The sequence below is a fragment of the Vombatus ursinus genome, unplaced genomic scaffold (genome assembly GCF_900497805.2).
Source record: "Vombatus ursinus unplaced genomic scaffold, bare-nosed wombat genome assembly UNPS02014219.1, whole genome shotgun sequence".
Lineage (NCBI taxonomy): Eukaryota > Metazoa > Chordata > Mammalia > Diprotodontia > Vombatidae > Vombatus > Vombatus ursinus.
The window spans coordinates 145,938-156,322 of record NW_020953997.1 but is presented as its reverse complement, the minus strand read 5'-3'; the positions used below and the strand labels follow the sequence as shown (position 1 = coordinate 156,322).

General features: G+C 39.9%; 1 pseudogene; it reads right to left on the bottom strand.

Moving 5' to 3' along the window:
• Nucleotides 1-242: 242 nt before the first annotated feature.
• Nucleotides 243-2,756, bottom strand: LOC114041933 (annotated as a pseudogene).
• Between the last annotated feature and the right edge of the window lie 7,629 nt (nucleotides 2,757-10,385).

The following is a 10,385-nucleotide window of genomic DNA, read 5'->3' as shown; positions in this document are numbered from 1 at the left end:
TTCAGTACCTGCCTCTGAAGCTCCTGTGGACAAGGCTAGGCTGAACTAACCACTCAGCCTCAGCCAGGCCCTGATAGTTCCAGGTGGGCAACTTGACATTTCCCCACTAGGGGAAATGCAAGAAAATAAATGGTGAGTTTCAAGGTTGGAATAAAAACAAAAATTCACACTTTTTTCCTTTACCCTGCTTGCCTTGCCTCCTGATATGAACACTGTGTGTGCTGGGGTTAATTTATGAGGACTTAGCCATTGGGCTGTGGGTCAACAGCCTCCTTCATTTCACGATGAAAGAGTCCAGGCAACTCAGAGAGTGCTAACGGGTAATAGATGGAAGGGCTCCTTGGTCCAGAGCTCCTGGGACAGTCTGTAATTCTATATTGCTTTGCTGAGCTGGGTCCATGGAATACTGATGGGGGAAGGATAGTCTTGCTGGGGGAGGGGCAGTACTTGACAACTCACAGTCGAATAAAAGAATGGTAAGGTGGGGGGGCTGTTGGTGGTTGTGGTGGCTGCTGCTGCAAGCTGTGATGACAGCAGAGGAGGAGAGCTGGAAACCTGGGAGGAGGGCAAGGGCTATAGCTGCAGTTCACGGTATTGGTTGAGGAAGGGATCATATTGCATTTGCTCTGAGGAAGGCTCTAGCACTGGGCTTAGTGACTGGGCCAGGCTGAATTCAGGTGGCTGCGACGGAGGATTGGAGATCTGCTCCCGGTGGGGAAGTGGCAGCTGTTGGTTTGGCCTTGGGTAAGAATACTTTGCTATCTGCATCTGGTTAAAATACTCCTGCATCTAGGATGGCTTCTGGAGGAAGAGTCACTTCTGATGGAGTCTGTGCTCCTGCAGCTGCTGTTCCAGGATCTGAGGAGGGTCCTTACAGTAGAGTTAGCAGGTGTTCTGTGATTTGAACAGGAAACTAGGTTTCTGGAGTCCAGGCTGCAGGTACTGGTCTTTAGGCTTTGCCATCTGGACAGACATGGATGCACAGTGTTAGGGAAAACAGAGGCATTTTCCTGTGGCTGAGTGGCTTCCTCTTGTGAGGCACTGATGACAAAGTCTTGGAGCTAAGGAGCAGCTGATGGTAAGCTAGGTTCTGCCTCTGACCTCATCTATTCATATAGCATCTGGACTTTGTTCATTTCAAGAATTCCTTTGGTTCGAACCAGATTCTGAAGGTGCTGTCTAAATGTTACAAGCCCTTGTGTGGGAGAGACATCTGATATCCTTTGGCCTTCTCTGAAGCTTATGGGGGACCTGTTGTGAGCCTCTTGTCTCTGTGAGCTTAGCACTTGCATGGCTGGATTGGTAGGTCATATGCTTATGAAAGGAGGTTTTAAGTGGTGTGTAGTCTGATTGGCCAACATAATGTTCTTTAGGTTGTCCTCTAGAAAGTTCAGATCCCTCTGAATGGATCCCATGTCATATTCAGAATCCACACTGCCCAAGGAGGGGTGGTCATTCACAGAAAAGACTTTTCCTGTGCCAGGCATCATGACCAGCTGATTGGTCACTTCTGCCACTGTGTGACATCTCTGCCCACAGCGAGTTGATTGAAAGCATTTGTATGGCTGGGGTCTTGCTCAGACTCTCTTGTCTCTATTCCTTCATCAATGGAAGTCTCCATCATATTATGCAGTGACTGGCATCCTTTTCTTATCATTATGGGAGGTACTGGGTCCAGCAGACAACCATTCACTTTTGGTGTATCAACTCATTCTTCCTCCATGAATTTGCCTCGGCCTGGCATCTAGAATTTGTGAGATTCCAGCCTTTCCACCAATAAGTAATAGATAGCAGCAAAGTGGTTATAACTATTGTTCTGCAAAGACTCCATGGTTTTCTGTTGATCTATTCCAAGATTATGCATTAGCCGCAGGACCTGCTCATTATACTCCCCAAGAGATGACTCATTTTCCTACTCTTGTGGATAGAGAACAGGTCTTTATACAGGAACTTCCACCAGCATCCGATACTTGTGCTCTTTTATTTGGGCTATCGTTAGCCTCTTAGATGGATCTAAGACCAACATCCTTTGGACGAGATGCTCATATTCTTCTGACATGAAATACGGAATCCAGAATCTTCCTTCCAGAACCCTTTGCCTCAGGATAGGGAGAGTTGGTCTATCAAAAGGCAGAGCTCCACAGACAAGGACATAAAGAATTACTCTCATGCTCCAAATATCCAATTGTGGTCCTTCATATTGTTTTTCCTTCAAAGACTTCTGAGGCTGCATCAAGAGGGCTGCCACACCATGTAGCATTTTTAAAGAAATTTCCAAAACCAAAATCTGCTATTTTGATAGTCATGTTATCTAGCAGTAGATTTTCAGCCTTCAGGTCACACAGTCACAACTATGACAGTAATCTACTGCAGACAGGATCTACCAGGATTTTCACCTTGCCTCAGATTGATTCAACTGGCCATGATTTGCAAGATGATTAAAAATCTCTCCATTTTTGGCATATTCAGTGACAAGGTACAAAAGCTTTTGGCCTCCAACACCCGGTAGAGTTTTATTATGTGAAGGTGGGTGGTCTAACATTTTCATTATTTGGACTTCTCTGTATATTTTCTCTAGATTCACTGCATCCAGCTGAGATTTATCTATTTTTATTGCCACCTCAGTCTTGGTGATGGTGATGGTGCCCCAGCTTCACCACAGTGAAGTTGCTCTTGCCCAGTGTGCCCTCTATGTCATAGAACTTCACCCAAACCTGCCTGCACTGTGAATGCCTCAGGCCATCTGCCATGACCATGTTGGATCCTGCTGCTGGACATGGGAGGACTAGGGGACAAGCAGGCAGGCAGGGGGGATGTGGGTGAGAACATTGCTCCAGCAGTGGCTCCACTCACTCCTTCATCCCTTTTCCCTACCACTTTGTGGGACCCAGCCAGGTATGCTAGGGCTCCGTCCCCTCAACTTTTCCCAGGGACAGACATCCAACTGCAGCAGTTCTAAGACTATAGCACATGCCATTTTCTACTATTAGCTTCATGACAATTCAGAAACCATCCCTGTAATCAAAACTCCAAACAATAATAAATTATAGTCCCAAGAATGTTTTACCTCAAATAGCAAAATTTCACTAATCACAGCTTAGGGTTTGAATATTATTAACCTTTCTAATGTTTCTCTAATAGTTACATTTCATTTATTCTTTATTTATAAATGAAAACTAACCACATTCTGTGGTTTCAGACATACAGCAGATACCTAATAGCTGACTCATATTAATGTATTGAAGTTACATCTTTAAACTATCCTATAAATTTTCATAATTTTTATAAGTGTTAGCCAAAAATTTTGAAATAAAAACTTACTCTTTATTATAGCAAATATAAATTACCCAAAATAAATGATTATTATGTATTTTAAAACAAAATATACCACATTAAATGTTTAACAGTTTTCAAATATCTGTTTTTATCACATTCTTTTAACAGTTCAATTTGTAATCTAACAGCGTCCAGACTAAAATAGAAGTTATTCATCTAATAGCATTTCTGACACAATGGCTTCTCACAGTATTTAACAACAGAAGAAAAAATTTTAGAAACACAATAACATACACAATACCATGTATTTAAAACATAAAATAAAACATTATCAGTCAGATGATATCAATTAAGCCTAATGAATTTCCAAATTATCCTATTTGAAAAATCATCCATTTTATCATCTTTGTCATTTTATGCTAATCACATCTAAAACCCGGTATAGAGTTAGCAACTATAGAAAAAGTACATCCAATTAAAGAAATAATAATAACAGTAAACATTTATATAGTGCTTTCCATATGCCAATCACTGTGTTAAGCACTTCACAATCATTTTATCATTTTGATCCTCACAACAACCCATGGTAGGTGGATACCAATCATTATTATTTTCCTCTTTACAGATCAGGAAACTGATGTAAACAGACATAAAATAACTTGCTTAAGATAATACAACTAATACATTTCTGAGACCAGAAACTCAGGTTTCCCTACATTTTTCCAACTTTTTTTCTTTTTTGCATTTGATGCCACAATTAATAGGAGAACACATTTCACCATATCATAATTTAGTTACAAGACAAATTTCAACCAAATCAAATCTGGATTTGCAACCACAAAAGCAAAATCTCAACCTCAATCATCCAGGGCAAGTAGGCTCTTAAGCTTTAAAACTTTTTTTTGTTTGTTGCTCAGTCATGTCTTACTCTTTGTGACCCCATTCAGGGTTTTCTTAGCAAAGATACTGAAGTGCTTTGCCATTTCCTTCTCTAGCTCATTTTACACATGAGAAACCTGAGGTAAACAGTGTGAAGTGACTTGCTCAGGGTCACACATCTGCTAGTAAGTGCCTGAGGACAAATTTTAACTCAGGGAGATGCATCTTCCTGACTCCATGCCTGGTATTCTATACACTGTACTCTAGCTGCCTTAAAAAAAAAAAAAATTAAATTTAGAGCCCAGAGTTAATAATTAGCTCATTTTCAAAGGTTTGCACTTTTACTTCTCCATAATTTTTTAAAATTTATTTTCTTTCAAAAATTACCCAGAACCCAATATCAATTCCTTTCATGTTTCATGTTCATAACCTAGCCACCCTCTCTTTCCCTGAGGTTTTTCAGTTTTAACCAACACCCTCGGCCCCAGCAAAAGATAGGGAGAGATTCTAATTGGCAGCCTCGAATTCTCATCCTCTTGTTTTAGAACTCATGAGATTCCAAAGACTGGGGAATACACCCCCATAATAAGAATGCTGTATTTCTCAATCATATCCCAAGCTATCTAAATAACTAATCTTTCTTTCATAGAATTTTTCCTTTGCAATTTAGGACAAAATTTTACACAACACTGGCTAATTGCAATAGCGTTGCCATTTTGGGGTTTCTAAAAGCTTACAAATGCATGGTTTCTTTCTAATGTTCTTTAGTTACCTTGCTTCTAATTTACCTAAATGATCAATTCTGTTACACAAAGCTTTGAAAGTTCTAGTTCAGTCTTCCCAAAAGACATTCGTAGTTCCTGGTCACTTCCCCCCCTCCCTTGACTCTATCCCTATTATTCCCAATGGGGTGGGGTTGGGGGGGTCCCTCTTTTCACTGGCCCCTTTTTAGTTTAAATCACCCTTTCCATTCTTTAATTAAATTTTACTCATTTTTAAGTTGCTCTCTGGTTTAAATAAGCTTTTCTCTTTTCATGGTCAATAAAGGGTTAACAAGAGGCAAACTGCAAACTGCATATCTATTTTTTTCTTTATTCTGGGATTACTTTCAAACCAGCTGTCTTTCTTCATTACACCAAAACCATAGAACTATCAATCTACAGGGTAAAAATGATCTAAGTGCTATTTAGGGCAGCTAGATGGCTCAGTGGATAGAGCCCTGGGCCTAGAGTCAAGGAGACCTGAGTTCCAATCTGGCCTCAGACACTTACTTGCTGTGTGACCTTGGGCAAGTCACTTAGCTTCTGCCTAGGAGGCAGCTAGGTGGCTCAGTAGATAGAGTGCTGGACCTGGAGTCAGGAAGACCGAAGTTCAAATCTGGCCTCAGACATTTACTGTGTGATCCTGGGCAAATCACTTAACCTCTGTTTGCCTTAATCCACTGGAGAAGGAAATGGCAAACTACTCCAGTATCTTTGCCAAGAAAACCCAATAAACAGTATGGCCGACAGGGTCATGAAGAGTCAGAAATGATTGAATAAGTACTATTTACCCTTGAAATCTTTACAGAATTTAATGCTTATTTTTCTACACAGTAGTACCTCAAAACTTACTAAGATATTTTAGCATATGTTAAGTTTCTGCTAAATGCCTTATCAGATAAGACAAAGAGAAGGGGATGAGTTCCTGGAATTACCCAAAGTTCTAAGAGTTCTTCCCTGAAATCTTAAAATAACTAATCTCCAAATTCTAATCTTAAAATGATTGACCACCAAACTCATTAATAATTTATCTCCAATCTCCTTAATCTACAAACTTCCAAAATCTGCCAAGATGTTTTTAGCAGCTCAGGTTTTGTTTGTTTGTTTGTTTTTTTTTTAACATCATCTCCCACTGAAAGCCTTAAGGGGGAGTTAGGCCCTCCTTATGATAGAGAGTTTAGCATCAGATTACAGAAAGCTAGAATTACTTCACATATAAAACTATGACAAGGCTCACAGAGAATAGATGGAGATACACAGACAGGAGTGGGCACACAGATGGGCAGTTAGTTCAAATCCGGTCTTAGACACTTACCAGCTGTGCGACCCTTGGCAAGTCACTTAATCCTGTTTGCCTCATCTGTAAAATGAGCTAGAGAAGGAAGTGGAAAACCACCACAGTATCTTTGCCAAAAAAAAAAAAAAAAAACTTCAAATAGGGTCATGAAGAGTCAGTTATGACTGAAATGATTGAACAACAACAAAAGCACACAGAGGAAAAAATGCTGTGAGTGACAGGGTACTACAGACTGGAGGGAGTGCATAGAAAGGGAAATGATGATCAGAGAAGAGAGGGATGCATATGGAGGGAAATGGGCAAGAAATAGAGAAGAGGAAATAAAGAAGAAAATGTCACACAGAAAAGGGCACAGGAGGGAAAGGGACACAGAGAGAAGGGAAACAGAAATGAGGGCACAGAGAGGTAGAAATAGACAAGATTGGGACCATGGATAGGAAAGGAAAGGACAAGGAGAGACAGGGACATATGAAGAAGAGGGTGATATTTGAAGGGGTGAAGTTGACACAGAGATAGGACTGAGTCAAAAAGAGAGGGCAGAGGGACACAAAAGAAGGAAGGGTCATGAGGGCAGGTGGGACATAATGTAAATGGGGACACATCAAGGTGCAGTCCCAAGTCTATATCAGCATTTTGTCCTGACCTCCAACTTCTCAAAGATCTCCAAACACCACCACCTCTCGAGGCAGTCAATTCTACTTTGAGACAGTTCTAATTGTTGGAGCTAGTTCTTAGACATGTCTTCCTGATACAAAGCCTAAATTGGCTTTCCAATCTAACCTTCAAATCTCTTCCAGAAGACGAGCTCAGAAAGGATTCTATTACTATTCCCTAATGAACCACTGGAACCATTATTGCTACATTCCTAATCCCTTTCTAGATGAGCTCAGAAAACAGGGCAGTGTCAGAGATCCTGCTTCTGATACTTAGTACCTGGTTGATCTTAGACTTAATTTCCCTTGGCCTCAGTTTCTATATCTGCAAAATTAAGTGGTCAAACTAAATGATCTCTAAGGGCCTTCCTAGCTCTACATATATGATACAACAGTTCAATAACCCTATGACACTGGGATGGGGAAAAGATGTGAAACCCCTTTCCATTCTCTGGGAACTGAGAGAGAGAGAGAGAACACAAGTGAGCTTGCATTATGAAAGGGGCAGCATTATAAGTCTAAGTCAGAAGGACAACTGATTCCCAGGGGCAGGGCACTTAAAGAGTAGCCTCCCTCCTTACAAGGTAATGTGGCACAACCAGTCTTGGACTATTTTTCTTTCTTTCTTTCTTCCTTCCTTTCTTTCTTTTCTTTTTCTTTTTCTTTTTCTTTTTTTTTTTGGTGAGGCAATCAGGGTTACGTGACTTGCCCAGCTAGGAAGTGTCAAGTGTCTGAGGCTGGGTTTGAACTCAGGTCCTCCTAACTCTAGGGCCGGTGCGCTATCCACTGCACTCCCTAGCCACCCTTGGACTATTTTTCTAAGACCTTGTTTCAAATCCTGGCTCTGCCACTTAGACAAAGTGTGACCTTAGACAAGGCACTTCCTCTTCCTGGCTCTCAGCTTCCCCATCAGTAAAATGAAGTCATTTCCCTAGAGTTCTTTCAAATGACATTTGTGAAGTTCCTATTACCTACAGGGTCCTATGCTCAGAGGAGAAGAAAGTGATAGGAAGATGAATCAATGAGACTATGGGGAGACAGAAGGTGAGATATGACTACAAAGGCCTATACTCTAATATGACCAAAGGTGTGAGATTTCATCAATGTGGACATTCCCTCCAAGAATGCAGATATAACCATTCCCCCTCCCTCACCCTCCTCCTGCCTGCCCTAGGTCACTCCACCATGTCCTACCATCAGTTCCACAGAAGACCCACTCAACCTGCTAAATGCCTTCCTCATATCCTCCAAGCATCCTATGCCTCTTCAGGGGAGTTCAATGGTTAGAACTACAACAGGTACAAAAGAAAGGTCTAAATGAACTCCTTCCAGGGAGGAAGGGCTCACTTCTAGCTGGGGTGGGCAGGTAGACAGGCAAGGCTTCATGGAGAAGGTGGCACCAGAGCCAAGCCTTCAAGGCCAGGAAGGATTTTAGCAAGTGGAGTTAGTGGAATTTGTAAGGACCTTAGGTCATCTAATTCAACACCCTCATTTTCAGAGATGGGAATTGAGATCTTTAGAGCTAAAGTGATTTGTTCAAAAGACACAAAGTAGTAACTGCCTTAGTCAGGATTCAAACTCAGATCTTCTTGATTTCAAATATAGTGCTCTATACCATGTTGACTTTAAAAAAAATTATGGATATTTTCAGTTTCTTACATTGCTATAATAATCCGATGTATCTCTCCCCTTCCCCCAGCAGTCATCCCATGACAAACAGTATTTTTTAAGAGAGGAAAGAAACATCAGAACAACTGATCAATATGGAAAAAAGTCCAAAAACATGTACAACATGTAACACCTGTGGATCTCCCACCTCCACAAAAGTCTATTTTGGGGATGTATTCTCATATTTCTTTATTCAAGTCCTATACAATCTTTATAATTTTGTTACATTTGTATTTTATTTTTTGGTGCATTGTTGTTCTTTCCCTTTACATTGTTGTGGTTCTTGTGTGTATTGTTTTCTTGGCTCCACTTCCCTCTACATCAGCTCATATAGGTTTTTCTATTGTTCTCTGTGTTCGTTTCCCATAAAATAATATTTTATTACATTATTATTGTTCAACAATATTAATTTCTTACAAAACAATGATATTCCATTGCATTCATGTACCTCAATTTGTTTAACCATTCCATAATTGTGGCCATCGACTTTGTTTTCAATTTTTAGCTCCCCCCAAAAATGCTGTTATTTGGAGTATATGGGGACTGTTTTCTTATCACTGGCTTTTTTGGGGTATAAGTACAGGAATGGAGTCTCAGATAAAATGGGTATTAGCAGGTTAGTATCTTTATTTGCAATATTCAAATTACTTTCCAAAATGGTCATACCATTTCACAGCTCCATCAACAATGCATGTAAGCCTTAGCCATACCAGATCTAAAACTGTATTATAAAGCAGCAATCATCAAAACTATTTGGTACTTGCTAAGAAATAGACTGGCAGATCAGTGGAATAGATTAGGTACATAAGACACAGTAGACAATGACTATAGTAATCTACTGTTTGATAAACCCAAAGGCTCCAGCTTCTGGGATAAGGATTTGACAAAAACTGCTGGGAATACTGGAAAATAGTATAGCAGAAACTAGGCATAGACTAACATCTGATATTATATACCAAGATAAGATCAAAATGGGTACATGATTTAGACATATATGGTGATACTATAAGTAAATTAGGAGAGCACGGAATAGTTTACCTGTCAGATCTATGGAGAAGGGAAGAATTTATGATCAAACAAGAGATAGAGAACATTATGAAATGCAAAATGGGTAATTTTGATTACATTAAATTAAAAAGTTTAACAAAGCCAATGATTAGAAGGGAAGCAGAAAGCTGGGAAACAATTTTTACAGCCAGTGTCTCTGATAAAGGCCTCATTTCTAAAATAGAGAGCAATTTGGAACTATGCCCAAAGGGCTATAAAATTGTGCATACCCTTTGATCCAGCAATACCACTACTAGGTCTGTAACCCAAAGAGATCATTAAAAAGGGAAAGGACTCACATGTACAAAAATATTTATAACAGCTCTTTTTGTGGTGACAAAGAAATTTAAATTGAGGGGATGCCCATCAATTGGGGAATGGCTGAACAAGTTGTAGTAGATGAATATAATGCAATACTATTGTGCTATAAGAAATGGTGAGCAGGCAGATTTCAGAAAAATCTGGAAAGACTTACATGAAGTGATGCAGAGTGAAGTGAGCAGAGCCAGGAGAACATTGTACACAGTAACAGCAACATTGTGCAATGACCAACTCTGATAGACTTAGCACTTCTCAGCAATACAATGGTTTAAGATAATTCCAAAAGACTCATGATGGAAAATGCTATCCACATTCATAGAAAGAACTATGGAGTCTGAATACAGATCAAAGCATACTATTTTCTCTTTTTTTTCTTTATCATGGTTTTTCCACTTTGTTCTGATTCTTCTTTCACAACATGACTAAGGTGGAAATATGTTTAATATGATTGTACATGTATAGCCTATATAAGATTGCATGCCA